Source organism: Bos mutus, chromosome 15 (assembly GCF_027580195.1).
Source record: "Bos mutus isolate GX-2022 chromosome 15, NWIPB_WYAK_1.1, whole genome shotgun sequence".
NCBI lineage: Eukaryota > Metazoa > Chordata > Mammalia > Artiodactyla > Bovidae > Bos > Bos mutus.
Genome location: NC_091631.1, coordinates 64,134,525 through 64,150,676, shown reverse-complemented (window position 1 = coordinate 64,150,676; position 16,152 = coordinate 64,134,525). Strand labels below are relative to the sequence as shown.

Sequence of the window (16,152 nt, the reverse complement as noted above, 5' to 3'; positions counted from 1 at the left end):
AGGAAAACATAGGCAAAACACTCTCTGACATAAATCACAGCAAGATCCTCTATGACCCACCTCCCAGGGTAATGGAAATAAAAGCAAAAATAAACAAATGGGACCTAATTAAATTTAAAAGCTTTTGCACAATGAAGGAAACTATAAGCAAAGTGAAAAGGCAGCCTTCAGAATGGGAAAAAATAATAGCAAATGAAACAACTGATAAAGAATCAATCTCCAAAATATACAAGCAGCTCATGCAGCTCAATACCAGAAAAGTAAATGACCTAATCAAAAAATGGGCCAAAGAACTAAACATACATTTCTCCAAAGAAGACGTACAGATGGCTAACAAACACATGAAAAGATGCTTAACATCACTCATTATCAGAGAAATGCAAATCAAAACCATAATGAGGTACCATTTCATGCTGGTCAGAATGGCTGCCATAAAAAAGTCTACAAACAATACATTCTGGAGACAGTGTGGAGAAAAGGGAACCGTCTTACACTGTTGGTGGGAATGCAAACTAGTACAGCCACTGTGGAGAACAGTGTGGAGATTCCTTTAAAAACTAGAAGTAGAACTGCCATACAACGCAGCAATCCCACTGCTGGGCATACACACTGAGGAAACCAGAATTGAAAGAGACACACGTACCCCAGTGGTCATTGCAGCACCATTTGCAATAGCTAGGACATGGAAGCAACCTAGATGTCCATAGGCAGATAATGGATAAGGAAGTTGTGGTACACATACACAATGGAATATCACTCAGCTAAATAAAAGAACACATTTGAGTCAGTTCTAATGAGGTATACAAAACTGGAGCCTATTATACAGAGTGAAGTAAGTCAGAAAGAGAAACACCAATACAGTATATTAACACGTATATATGGAATTTAGAATGACAGTAACAATGACCCTATATGCAAGACAGCAAAAGAGACACAGATGTGAAAAACAGACTTTTGGACTCTGTAGGAGAAGGCGAGGGTGGGACAATATAAGAGAACAGCATTGAAACATGTATATTACCATATGTAAAATAGATGACCAGTGCAAGCTCAATGCATGAAGCACAGCCCTCAAAGCTGGCACTCTGGGACAATGTAGAGGGATAGGGTAGAGCGGGAGATGGGTGAGGGGTTCAGAATGGGGGGACACCTGTACACCCGTGGCTGATTCATGTCAATGTATGGCAAAAACCACTGCAATATTATAAAGTAATTAGCCTCCAATTAAAATAAATAAATTAATTTAACAATCACATTAGATAATTTACCTTAGTTAATATACATGTTGTACTAGGTAAAGGAAATCAGATTGTCTCAATTTTCTAGGAAGTTTGTTACTTTTCCTACAGATTAAAACATTTGATTTAAAAAAAAGATTGGAAACAAGGTAAGGGTGCCTGAATCACTATTCATACTCAACATAGTACTGAAAGTTCTAGCCAATGCAATAAGACAAGACAAGGAATAAAAATCATATAGATAGGAAAGAGGAAATTAAAACAATTTCTATCTGTAGATGATATGATGATCTATGTAGAAAATCTCAAAGAATCTATTAATATAAGAAAAAATATCCCAAAACTACTGAGTTCAGAATGATTGCAGTATTTAATATCAACACACAAACATTAATTGTATTTTGAAGAGATATTGATCAAAGTATACATTCAGTTATAAGATGAATAAAATCTAGAGACAGAGTATACAAGGCTTCCCAGGTGGCACTATACATATCTATCTCAAAATGGATTACACACTTAAATGTAAAACTATAAGGCATTTAGAAAAAATAGGAGAAAATCTTTGAAAACTAGGACTAGGCAAAAAGTTTTTATTCTTTCTTCTAAAAGAACAACCTACAAATGAAAATATTGATAAATTAGACTTTGTCAAAATTTAAAACATTTGCTCTTTGAAAGATCTTATTTAGAGGATGAAGTACAAATTTACTGAGTGGGAGAAAATATTCATAAACTACACATCTGGAAAAAAGGTATTTACCTAGAATATATAAAGAATTCATGGAACTCAATAGTAAAAAAATCCCCTAAAAAAACTAAAGATCCAATTTAAAAATGGATAAAAGTCATTAATTTGACATCTCATTGAAGAGGATATATAGATGGCAAATAAGTACATAAAAAATATTAAACACTATTAGCCATTGGAGAAATGCAAATTAAAATCACAATGAGATATCACTACCCACCTATCAGAAAGTCTAAAATAAAAAATAGTGATAACACCAATGCTGACAAGGATGCAGAGAAACTCCATGACTTCTACATTGCTAAAAGTAATACAAAACGTTACGGCCACCCAGGAAAATAGTTTGGCAGTTCACCCTAAAACTAGAAATGGGCTTACCATAAGACTCAGATATTGTACTCTCAGGCATTTATCTCAGAGAAATGACAATTTATGTTCATGCAGAAACGTACACACAAATGCTAATAATTTTATTTGTAGTTGCCCAAAACTGGAAGCTACCCAGATAGCCTCCAATGGGTAAATGGATGACTAATTAAACAAATTGTACAATTCCACATGCTGAGGAATACTATTCAGCAGTGACAAAAGAATCCACTATTGATACATGCAACAACTTGGATAGGTCTTAAGAAAATCTTGCTGAGTGGAAAAGTCTGTCTCCACCACGTAATTACTGCATGATTGCATTTATATAACGCTTCTGAAATAAAATTATGCAGATGAACAACAGATTAATGGTTTTAAAATGTTAAAGATGAGTGGAGTGGATGCAAAGAGATAGTGAAAGAGAGCCTTGTGGTGATGATAGGGTTTTATATCTGAATTGTTGTGATAGTTACACCACATAGTTACATGATATTAACATCATAAAATGGCATACAGTTATATACATGTACACAAATGAGTTCATGTATAACATAAAATTCTAATAAGGTAGATAGATTGTACAAAGGTCAGTTACCTAGTTTTGATATTGTACCATAGTCATGCAAAATGTAAATATTAGGGAGACTGATTGAAGTGGGCACACACTCATGAATCAATAAATATTTCACTAGAAAAAAAGTTTTAAGAAGTACACAGATCACTTCAGTGATCACGTGAATCACAACCTTTTCTAACTCAATGAAACTATGACCCATGCCACGTAGTGTTACCCAAGACTGACAGGTCATGGTGGAGAGTTCTGACAAAGCATGGTCCACTGGAGAAGGGAATGGCAAACCACTTCAGTATTCTTGTCTTGAGAACCCCATGAATCGTATTAAAAGGCAAAAAGAAATGATACTGAAAGATGAACTCCCCAGGTTGGTAGGTTCCCAATATGCTCCTGGAGAAGAATGGAGAAATAACTTCTGAAAGAATGAAGAGATGGAGCCAAAGCAAAAACAACGCCCAGCTGTGGATGTGCCTGGTGATGGAAGTAAAGTCCGATGCTGTAAAGAACAATATTGCATAGGAACTTGGAATGATAGGTCCATGAATCAAGGTAAATTGGGAGTGGTCAAACAGGAGATGGCAAGAGTGAACATTGATATTTTAGGAATCAGTGAACTAAAATGGACTGGGATGGGCAAATTTAATTCAGATGACCATTATATCTACTACTGTGGGCAAGAATCCCTTAGAAGAAATGGAGTAGCCATCACAGGCAACAAAAGAGTCCTAAATGCAGTAATTGGATACGGTCTCAAAAACGACAGAATGATCTTTGTTTGTTTCCAAGGAAAGCCGTTCACTATCACAGTGATCCAAGTCTATGCCCCAACCAGTAATGCTGAAGAAGCTGAATGGTTCTTTGAAGACCTGCAAGATCTTCTAGAACTAACACCCAAAAAAGATGTTATTTTCCTCATAGGGGAATGGAATGCAAAAGTAGGAAGTCAAGAAACAACTGGGATAACAGGCAAATTTTGCTTTAGAATACAAAGTGAAGCAGGGCAAAGATTAACAGAGTTTTGCCAAGAGAATGCACTGGTCATAGCAAACACCCTCTTCCAACAACACCAGAGATGACTCTACATATGGACATCACCAGGTGGTCAACACCAAAATCAGATTGCTCTATACAGTCAGCAAAAACAAGACCAGGAGCTGACTGTGGCTCAGATCATGAACTCCTTAATGCCAAATTCAGACTTAAATTGAAGAAAATAGGGAAAACCACTAGACCATTCACGTATGACCTAAATCAAATCCCTTACAATTATACAGTGGAAGTGGCAAATAGATTCAAGGGATTAGATCTGATACACAGAGGGCCTGAAGAACTATGGACAGAGCTTCATGACATTGTACAGGAGGCAGTGATCAAGACCATCCACAAGAAAAAGAAATGTAAAAAGGCAAAATGGTTGTCTGAGGAGGCCCTACAAATAGCTGAGAAAAGAAGAGAAGCTAAAGGCAATGGAGAAAGGGAAAGATATACCCATCTGAATGCAGAGTTCCAAAGAATAACAAGGGGAGATAAGAAAGCCTTTCTCAGTGATCAATGCAAAGAAATAGAGGAAAACAATAGAATGGGAAAGACTGGCGATCTCTTCAAGAAATTAGAGATACCAAGGGAAAATTTCATGGAAAGATGGGCACAATAAAGAATAGAAATAGTATGGACCTAACAGAAGCAGAAGATATTAAGAAGAGGTGGCAAGAATACATAGAAGAGCTATACAAAATAGATCTTCATGACACAGATAACCACCATGGTGTGATCACTCACCTAGAGCCAGACATCCTGGAATGCAAAGTCAAGTGGGCCTTAGGAAGCATCACTACAAACAAAGCTAGTGGAGGTGATGGCATTCCAGCTGAGCTATTCCAAATCCTAAAAAGATGATGCTGTGAAATTGCTGCACTCAATATGCCAGCAAATTTGGAAAACTCAGCAGTGTCCACAGAACTGGAAAAGGTCAGTTTTCTTTCCAATTTCAAAGAAAGGCAATGCCAAAGAATGTTCAAACTACCGCACAATTGCACTCATCTTACATGCTAGTAAAGTAATGCTCAAAATTCCCCAAGCCAGCCTTCAACAGTATATGAAACATTAACTTCCAGATGTTCAAGCTGGATTTAGAAAAGGCAGAAGAATTCGAGATCAAATTGCCAACATCTGTTGGATCTTCAAAAAAGCAAGAGAATTCCAGAAGAACTTCTACTTCTGCTTCACTGACTATGCCAAATCCTTTGTGTAAATCACAACAAACTGGAAAATTCTTCAAGAGATGGAAATATCAGACCACCTTACCTGCCTCCTGAGAAATCTGTATGCAAGTCAAGAAGCAACAGTTATAACTGGCCATGGAACAACAGATTAGTTCCAAATTGGGAAAGCAGTATGTCAAGGCTGTATATTGTCATCCTGCTTATTTAACTTATATGCAGAGTCAGTCACTCAGTCAGTTCAGTCACTCAATCGTTTCCGACTCTTTGCGACCCCATGAATTGCAGCACACCAGGCCTCCCGGTCCATCACCAACTCCCGGAGTTTACCCAAACTCATGTCCATCAAGTCGGTGATACCATCCAACCATCTCATCCTCTGTAGTCCCCTTGTCCTCCTGCCCCCAGTCCCTCCCAGTGTCAGGGTCTTTTCCAATGAGTCAACTCTTTGCATGAGGTGGCCAAAGTATTGGAGTTTCAGCTTCAACATCAGTCCTTACAATGAACACCCAGGACTGATCTCCTTCAGAATGGACTGGTTGGATCTCCTTGCAGTCCAAGGGACTCTCAAGAGTCTTCTCCAACACCACAGTTCAAAAGCATCAATTCTTCAGCACTCAGCTTTCTTTATAGTCCAACTCTCACACCCAGACATGACTGGAAATACCATAGCCTTGATTAGATGGACCTTTGTTGACAAAGTATTGTCTCTGCTTTTTAATATGCTATATTGGTTGGTCGTAACTTTCATATGCAGAAGTACATCATGCTAAATGCCAGGCTGGATGAAGTATAAGCCGGAATCAAGAATGCTCGGAGAAATATCAATAACCTCAGATATGCAGATGACACCACCCTTATGGCAGAAAGCAAAGTGGAACTGAAGAGCCTCTTGATGAAAGTGAAAGAGGAGAGTGAAAAAGCTGATTTAAAGCTCAATACTCAAAAAACTAAGATAATGTCATCTGTTCCCATCAATTCATGGCAAATAGATGGGTAAACAATGGAAACAGTGTCAGACTTTATTTTCCTGGGCTCCAACATCACTGTGGATGGTGACTGCAGCCATGAAATTAAAAGACGCTTACTCCTTGGAAGGAAAGTTATGAGCAACCTAGATAGCATATTGAAAGGCAGAGACATTACTTTGCCAACAAAGGTCCGTCTAGTCAAGGCTATGGTTTTTCCTGTGGTCATGTATGGATGTGAGAGTTGGACTGTGAAGAAGGCTGAGTGCCGAAGAATTGATGCTTTTGAAGTGTGGTGTTGGAGAAGACTCTCGAGAGTCCCTTGGACTGCAAGGAGATCCAACCAGTCCATTCTGAAGGAGATCAGCCCTGGGATTTCTTTGGAAGGAATGATGCTAAAGCTGAAACTCCAGTACTTTGGCCACCTCATGGGAAGAGTTGACTCATTGGAAAAGACCCTGACACTGGGAGGTATTGGGGGCAGGAGGAGAAGGGGACGACAGAGCATGAGATGGCTGGATGGCATCACTGACTTGATAGACGTGAGTCTGAGTGAACTCCAGGAGTTGGTGATGGACAGGGAGGCCTGGCGTGCTGTGATTCATGCGGTCGCAAAGAGTCCAACATGACTGAGCAACTGAACTGAACTGAACTGAGGCTTACCTGGTGTCTCAGACGGTAACGACCCAGAGGGATGGTATGGGGAGGGAGGAGGGAGGAGGGTTCAGGATGGGGAGCACATGTATACCTGTGATGGATTCATTTTGATGTTTGGTAGAACTAATACAATTATGTGGAGTTTGGAAATAAAATAAAATTTAAAAAAAAAAAAAAGAATCTGCCTGCAATGCAGGAGAACTGGGTTCGATTCCTGGGTTGGGAAGATTGTCTGTAGAAGGGAATGCCAACCCAGTCCAGTAACCTTGCCTGGAGAATTCCATGGACAGAGAGGCCTGGTGGGCTACAGTTCATGGGGTCGCAAAGCGTTGAACACGACTGAGAATCTAACGCTTTCACTTTTTCATTTCATTCACAAAGTATAAATAAAGCAGGAGAACTTAACACTCACACTTTGCTCTCAAGAATCATGTTATCCTTCTACCTTGATTTTCCTACCAAAGTGATGGCATCTGTGAAATGGTCTTGACATTTCTGTAGCACCTTGGGCTCAGGATTCCTGCAAAGTCACCCAGACTTATTAAATAGAATGCTTAGAATAATGAGTTAAGATGTATTGATTGTTGAACTGCTCAACTTCTACGCAGTAGAAGGTCAGAAGACGACTCATGAAAAAATAAGAAAATATGATTTTAGCTTATATTGCTTAAGATACAGGAGAAATAATGCACAGTCATGCTTTTAAAGCCTTTGGAAATACATTTGGGAGAAAATAAGAAAAAACATTGGTGGTAGATTAAATAGTCAGAATATAGATAGTTGGTCTGTGTTAAGTACTCATTGAACACTTATCCTGGCCATCTGTGGTGTGACTGGTTGACAGTCTCTGGTCTTGCCAGGAGCCTGTGGCTTTGGGACTTGTGACAGCAGTAAAGCATAGGACTCTAACACTGTCACTACTGATGGGTTGACTGCTGTTCATTCAGCACCAGGTGTTAAACATCATCTCAGTTAATTATCATGAGAACTTTATGAGATGGTATTATTATCCAGCTTTTAAAGATGAAGAAACGGAGAAGACAGCCATGAAAAAGAACAAAGCAATGCCATTTGCAGCAACATGAATAGACTTAGAGATTATCATACTGAGTGAAGTAAGACAGACAAATATCATATGATATCACTTATATGCAGAAACTAAGAAAGGGCATGAACTTATTTACAAAACAGAAATAGAATCACAGATGTAGAGAACAAATTTATGGTTACCAAAGGGGATGAGGGAGGGATAATTCAGGAGTTTGGGATTAACATGTACACACTACTATATATATAATAAAACAGATAAGCAATAAGGTCCTACTGTATAGCACAGTGGAGAAGGCAATGGCACCCCACTCCAGTACTCTTGCCTGGAAAATCCCATGGACGGAGGAGCCTGGTAAGCTGCAGACCATGGGGTCATGAAGAGTCGGACACGACTGAGTGACTTCACTTTCACTTTTCCCTTTTATGCATTGGAGAAGGAAATGGCAACCCACTCCAGTGTTCTTGCCTGGAGAATCTCAGGGACGGAGGAGCCTGGTGGGCCACCATCTATGGGGTCGCACAGAGTCGGACACGACTGAAGCGACTTAGCAGTATAGCACAGGGAGCTATATTCAGTATCTTATAATAACCTATAATGGAAAAGATTCTGAAAAAGAAGATACATATATAGATGTTGAAATAACTGAATCACTTTGCTGTATACTTGAATCTAACACAACATTATGAATCAACTACTGTACTTCAGTAGAAAGAAAGGGACTGAGAAGAGAGATGTCTATATCCTTTCCAAGGTCAGCCAAGTAGAAAATGTCAGAATCCAGATTGGAACCCAGGTCACGTGATTTCAAAACCCATGCTTTGACTACTAATCCCTGTGTCCAGACGAGAGCGTGTTTGTAAATCCTCGTCTTAGTTGCTCTTTTCTAAGGGTCTCACTTGCTTTCCCCCAGGGCTCTGGGCATTTTCTCAAATTCATGTTTTTTCTGCCTGTTTTTCCCAGCAAATTTCAGGTGGAGGATGGAGCAGAGCTCAAAGAGCAGGTGAGGGAGCCCTTCCAGCAGAGCTTTGTATGCATGGAGTTAGATTCCGAAGTGATGGGGCAGATGGCAAGAGGAGAGAGAGAGACAGAATTCTTTCACCGATTTGGCTATAAGGGTAAAACTAGGTAGTAAAGTAATTGAGTCTCTTTGGCAAGCTTTTAAAAAATAATATGCTAAATTTTTATTTTATTCATTCTATTTATTTTTGGCTTCCCTGGGTCTTCACTGCTACATGGGGGTTTTCCCTAGTTTCAGCGAGCAGGGGCTACTCCTTAGTTTCAGTAAACGGGCTTCTCATTGCAGTGGTTTCTCTTGCTGCAGATACAGGCTTTAGGGCACATGAGCTCAGTAGTTGTAGTGAATGGGCCTGGGTGTCCCGTGGCATATGGAATCTTTTCGAATCAAGGATCAAACCCATGTCCCCTACATTGGCAGGTGGATTCTTAACCACTGGACCACCAGGCAAGTTCTCTCAGGCCTTTTTAATCAAAATGTTTTCTCCCTTAGTGATCTGAGGCCTAGACTTCTGCTGCCGCTGCCAAGTCGCTTTAGTCGTGTCCGACTCTGTGTGACCCAAGAGACGGCAGCCCACCAGGCTCCCCCATCCCTGGGATTCTCCAGGCAGAGGCCTGAGACTACACGTGGACAAAGAATTCTTTGGATAGACCCCTCTAGACCTCCAACACTCGTGGAGGCTTAATCTAGGCTGGCTTCTGCATAAGCAAGAATACATACCACCTTGTTCCAGTTATTTTTGCTGTGTAACAAACACCTCTAAACTCAGAGGATATGAATTGTCACATCTCTCAGGATGCGGTGGGGTGAGTGGGCTGAGCTGACTGGCTCTCCCTCAGGGTCTCCTATACAATGTAGTCAGACAGTGGCTGAGTCTGGAGTCATCTGAGGGGTTTTTTCCTGTAACCTAAGTGTGGATGGCTGGAAAATCTGGAGCAGGTTGGGTTTCTGTCCATGGAGCCTCTCCATGTAGTTAGCTTGGGCCTTCTCAGGGTGTAATGGTCTGAGTCACCAGCAGTCACGCATCGGGGCTGGCTTGTACAAACTTGTAAGAATTGATTCTATGTATTTCTTTCCAACTCTTGCTTTCAGTGCTGTCACTCTGGTGGCTTGAAATCAGCCACGGTGGGAGGGAATATTTATATCATGAAAACTGGTAAATAGTGCAAATCAGGGGGATTCCCCAACCTCCATAAATCCAGGTTACCAGCACATGATTTTATATGGTGGTTGGCTTCCCCTAGAGTGAATATGCCAAGAAAGCCAGGAGGAGGCTGCAAGGCTTCTGAGAACCTATCTATGGATGCTCCCATAGTTCACTCTCTTTTTATCCTATTGATCATCAAGTCCTTAAGGCTATGCCTGATTCAAGAAGAGGAGAATTACCCATGTCGCATGGAAGAGTAGCAAAGAAATTGTATAATAGAGGAGCCAGCACAGAATAGGCATTCAACAAGTGTTTGATGAATGAATGAATGAGCAAAGTCACTTAAACTCTAATCTGTATCTCCTTAAATCACCCTGAATGTGTAAAGCCTTCTGGAAAGTTTTACATCAACATCAGAGAGGCCAGTGACCTTTAAGTCCCCAAAGAGCCTAACTCTAACACTGCTTGATATAAATCTATTTACACTGTCTGCCAGTATTCACAGACCTGTTTACTCAAGCCCATCCCACTTACGTGCTCAACTGGGACTGTACACATGACAATGGCAGATTGCTTGTTTTATTGATGTTTTCACGCTAGGTACGTTTGCTCTACCTCTCTAAGTAAATTGCAGATTCCTTGAGAGCGTTCACATGTATTTCTTTGCCATTTCTTCTCCCCACTTACCAAAACTAGATAATCATACATACACATACACTTGGATACTTATATGATAATTAGAGGTTATAAGCCTTAAAGGAGAAGGAAAGAAGGAAAGAACTAAAAGCTCTCAATGGCTGTGTTTCATAAATGTTCTCATTTAACTCATATTCATCCCAGTGAAGTAGGCATTATTATTTCCATTTCATAACTGAGGAAAATGAGTCTCAAGAAAATTTAACCAATTTGGTCAAATCCACACTAGGAAGTAGGGAGCTAGGATTCCGACCTAGACCTGCATGGGTCCAAGGCCAGAGCTTTATGTGTTCTTTCCCATTGAAATATACACTCCCATCTCCCGCTACTTCTCTTTGCCCCCCACCTTGAAGTAGTCACAAAAAGTCATAGAAATGCTAATGTTTTTAAACCCCAGATAGACTAATAGCTGTTTCAAGTTCTGCTTTTGTAAGAAACGTCCTTAAAAAGCTTGGGAGAGGACTTCCCTGGTGGCACAATGGATAAGAATCTGCCTGCCAGTGCAGGGGACATGGGTTTGATCCCTGATCCAGAAAGATTCCACATCCTGCGGAGCAAGAGTCCGTGTGCTACAAATACTGAGCCGGTATGCCACAAATACTGAAGCCTGCGCGCCGTAGAACCACACACCACAACTACTGAGCCCGCATGCTGCAATGACTGAGGCCTGAACACCTAGAGCCTGTGCTCCGCAACAAGAGAAACCACCACAATGAGAAGCCTGGACGCTGCAACGAAGAGTAGTCCCCGCTCACCGCAACCAGAGAATGCCCTTGGGCAGCAACAAAGATCCAGTGCAACCAAAAGTGAAAATAAAGTATTAATTAAAAAAACCTCTAATGTTTAAAAAGGAAAAAAATCAGCTTGGGATAGCAAGAAGCTTCAAGTGTCTTACACTAGGAAGGGAGTGAGTCCAAGAGGTCAGCTAAGCAGCTCTTACAATAATTCAGGCAAAAAGCATTGATGGGATGGACGAAGGTAAGAGTGGAGGGATGAGAAGGTGTAAAAAGTTTTGAAAACTATTAGGAAGACAGATCAACAGACTAGTGATGGTTTGGATCATGCAGGTGCTGTTCAGTCATAGAATCACCGCTATGGCTGCTCTGGGAGAATGAGGCTGGAGAAAGGAAGCCAGGATGGGAGGTTTCCGTATTTGTGGAGAAGATGATAAGGGCTGAAAGTAGTCGTGGAAGTGGGAGAGAGGATGGATCTAGAAAGAACAAGGAAGAAGAATCTACGGGACGTGCCACCAAGCTAGACGTGGGAATGTGAGGGTGAAGGAGGGGTCCAGGGTGAAGTCCAGAAATCTGTTGCAGACAGCCGGGTGTTTTTCACAGAGGTGGGGGGCACAGGGCTGGGGGGAGGGGGGCAGCTTTCAGGCAAAGATGGATTCTGAATGTGCCAGGTTTGAGGTGAATGTGTAAGCTGGCACTGGCAGCCAGAATGCAATTACATTTAAAACAAAACAAGCCTCTCTTATCTCAGTGAGATTCTTTGTCTCCTTCAGAGGCTGTGGGTGAAAGCACTGAAGCCTGTGTGACGCAGGGTTCTGCGTCAGGTCATAAAGCAACTCTGCAATTCTCAATGTTTTCACTTTATAGTGGTTCAACTCTATCTCAAAAGCCATTTATCACCCAGTAGGGGCCTCTGTCATCACCATGATGTCTTTATCGAGAATTCCAAACTCATAGGAGCAGTATGATTCGATCAGCGGTAGTGACTCACATAACTCATAGAAAGTGTGGCAAGGAGGTTTCAGCGGCCCCTAGGGCCACAGGTTGGCCATACACACACACACACACACACACACACACACATACCCCATAGGTTAAAACTCGCATGGACAGGCTCAAAGACATTTTTGCTCACTTCTGTCCCACAAAAGAGCACTGGCATTGTTTACACAAGGCCCCTGCATGTCAGGACAGGGAGCCTGGCCCTTTGTGCCTGCTACAGAGGAAGAAGGGAAGCATTCAAGCGGGTGAATGAGCAGATGAAGACTCTCCACGGAGCTACTGCTTTTCCCGCACATGAACTTTCATCACGAAACCCTCTACCCCAAATCCAAAGCGAGTTGTTAGGAAGGCAAATTGCATAGGGTCTCCCAGCTCAAGGAGACTACTTGTAGTTGCTTCCTCAGTGTATTCACTGTGCTGGTGTTAGGACACCCGAAACCAAGCCTGGGTTAAACTCCCATGCCCGTTGCAGTGCGAGTTAAGTGGTCACCCGGCTCAGGGCCTGCCAGCCCACCAGGTGGGGACCAGCTGCCTGAGAACCAACTGCCCTCCTCATTCAGAATGTCCTTTGACCCAACTCCAACTTTACCCAGAGAGGCCCCCGTCAAATCAAGCTTTCTTGCATGGAAACCCTCTAAAAAGGAGCTTCCTTACCTGAGAGAAGGTCCCGGTGCCTGGCTGTGGGAAAAAAAAAACCTAAAAAACCAAGTTCCAGCAGACGTGACAGGGACTCATAGAGCAGATCTGTTGCTTTTAAAAGAAGAAAGGTGACTTCATCCCTGGTGCCGTGGTGTTTAGAAGAGCAGTGAATGCTGCCTGACTGAGCCAACTCGGCCTCACCAGCGATGACTCCATCCAAACTATGCAGCCACTGCCCAGACATGCTCAGCCTTCAGAAGGTGGATCGCTGGAATCTGACTTGCCCCGGCATTTTCAGAAAGTTTCAGAAAGTCTGGAAACATCAATCGCCTTCACTGGCACCAGGGGTAGGGAAACCACACACTTATTTCCCCCCGAGTCATATTATTATCTCCCAAGAATCCAACACTCTAGGGAAGGAAAACAGGTATTTAAACTTCTGAGAGGTAGCAATTCTTGGGGAAGAAGGGGAGAGAGAAGAATGAAAATCTTTCAAGCAGGATGCGCGTGGGGGACAGTAAGAAGCTGGAAACAATCACTGTGCTAAGAGGTTTGCAGATCTAGTGGGTTTGTGAGCCTTCAAAGGTGACAAATAGGTGATGGCCTGGACTTCAGGAGGGAAAGTATCTAGTTCAACAAAAGGAATGTGTCACTGTAAGAAAGGAAAGATGGTAGTCTTTCTTTTTTTTTTTTAAGGACTGTTGTGAACTTGAATTATCACTGGAAAACTGCAGCTAAGGTAATTTGTTAATAATACAAATGGTGGTAACACTTGGTCTAGAAGACATGACCTCTGACTTCTCTTTTTCTTTCTTTTAAAATTTTATTTTGTGTTGGGGTATAGCCAATTAACAATGTTGTGATAGTTTCAGGTGAACAGCGAAGGGACTCAGCCATACATATGCATTTATTCATTATCCTTCAAACTCCCCTCCCATCCACGCTGCCACATACCATTGAGCAGAGTTCCGTGTGCTATACCACAGGTCTTTGTTGGTTATCTATTTTAAATATAGCTGTGTGTACATGAGAGAAATGGTTGTAATGGTAATGGTATGGACGAAATGAACTTGAGTTTAAACTTGGGAAAAAGGTGACAGTCTTTTAAATGAAGGTGACGTATTTTCATTTTCTTTTTATTGAATGTGGTACCACTCAGTCCATTTGGGATCATCTGTAACATTTATGCATCAGCTTATAACAAGCCCACATTCCACCAAGCTTTGGGAAGAGACATTTATTTAAGTCAGGAGTTGTCTCTTTATATGTCAAAGGTAAGACTGAAGCAATGGGATTTGGAACGTGGAATTCAAGGCCACATCAAGCTACCTAGTAAGCTGGGTGCCTCTGCCTGATGCCACGTCCTTGGGTTAAACTTTGGGCAGAACTTCTGGCTGTGATGCCAGGATAAGACATGGTAATGCCAGTGACCTCCGTTGGAAGTAGGGCAGAGCTTAGCAGCTGGCTGCCTTCCCTCTCACGTCTGTACTTTAGGAGAGTGTACGGTGACTTTGGGTCACTACACACATGTCCAGTTTCTTTTTTTTTTTTTTTTCCAGTTTCTTGCTGAACTATTTTGAGGCTTTGGGGAATCTTCCTGTGTCAAGTTTCACTCCAGAGAGGATAAAACAAGAAAAAAAAAATGTTCTTTCTATTGAAATGAAGACATTCAGTTCCAACATTAGAAATGAGTTTTTGAATTCAGAGATTTAAGCAATGTCAACATGGCCTTATAGAAGAAACTTGCAAATCTCTTGGTTGGGGTGTAAACATTCAGAGTAGAAGATGAGCAGAGTTTCATTAATGATAAAGTCAAAAAAGGGCAGAAACTACTTTTATTTGGTTTATCACAGACTCCTCATATCCTTGCACAGAGAGTAGTACATAGTAAGTGCCCAGTAGCCAGAGAGTAAATGGTGTCTGACAATCCCTTCTGTTCCAGATTTTTAGAACACATCCGTCGAGGATCTTTTTTTTTTTTTTTAATTGAAGCATAATGGACATACAATAGCAAGTAGTTTTGTATGTGTTCATCATAGTGTACATCATTGTGATTTGATATTTATATGCATTAAGAATTCTTAAATTCCCTATCTGGTAAGCAAGGCAATTGCAGAGCGCGTGAACCAATGGGTCTTATGAAATGCAAGAGGCACTTTGTCCTTTGCTTTGTCTTAGTCCCCAGGTTCATTGCCACAGTTAGAACAGAGCAAAGAAAGCCAATTTCTGGACCCAGGAGCCTGCTTTGTAACCCTGTTTCCCTCTACATCAAGTAGACTCCGGTGTCTTTCCTCAGGCCCAGGACTCCATCTCACAGGCAATCTGCCAATTCTCCTCAGTTTTCTTTTGTTCTCAACACTCTAATATAGAATGTTCAAACTTACAGCTATGTTGAAAGAATTTTAGAGTGAACACCCAAATACATACCACGTAGTTTCTTCAACTGACATGTTACAGTATTTGCTTTATTATATATTAATTCTCTACACATTCAGCAGCTAATTAACTTTGTTAACTACATTTCGAAGAAAGTTCCAGACATTAATACATTCCCCCAAATACTTCAACGTTATTAATCAGAGTTCAAAATTTGTTTACAATTCTTTTATCTCTTTTCAGATGAAAATCTTGTACTGTGCAATGCAAAAACTGTCAGTATATCATTCAATGAGTTCCTATAAATGCATACACCTTTGCAGCCCAGATCCTATCAAAAAACAGAACATGGACCATCACCCTAGAAAGTTTCCCAGCAAACTCTTACCTTAACACTCCTAGAGAGATCCAACCTTCTCATATTCTACCAGATATCAATTTTACCTATTCTAGTACTTCATATAAATAAAAGCATACAATTTGTATTCTTTTGTGGAATTTGTGTTCACTCAGCATGTTTTGAGATTCGTCTGTCCATGTTGTTGGTTTCTTTTCTTTGATGAATAGTATTTTACTGTATAACCCCACATCCAAGGAGCCGTGGCTGCGCGGGCGCAGGAGGGCCTAGAGGAGCTATCCCACATTGAAGGTCAGGAAGGGCAGCGGTGAGGAGATACCCCTCGTACAAGGTAAGGAGCAATGGCTGCGCTTTGCTG

The 16,152-nt window shown here is 41.3% G+C and overlaps 1 protein-coding gene across 3 annotated transcripts in view; it reads right to left on the bottom strand.

Moving 5' to 3' along the window:
• Positions 1 to 13,214, bottom strand: part of AMOTL1 (angiomotin like 1) — a 199,678-nt gene extending 186,464 nt beyond the window's left edge. For 2 of the 3 annotated variants that reach the window (XM_070384289.1, XM_070384290.1), the window contains exon 1: positions 13,076 to 13,214. The gene's annotated coding sequence lies outside the window, so the exon portion shown is untranslated. The remainder of the gene's footprint in view (positions 1 to 13,075) is intronic. The other variant, XM_070384294.1, reaches the window with a different exon arrangement.
• Between the last annotated feature and the right edge of the window lie 2,938 nt (positions 13,215 to 16,152).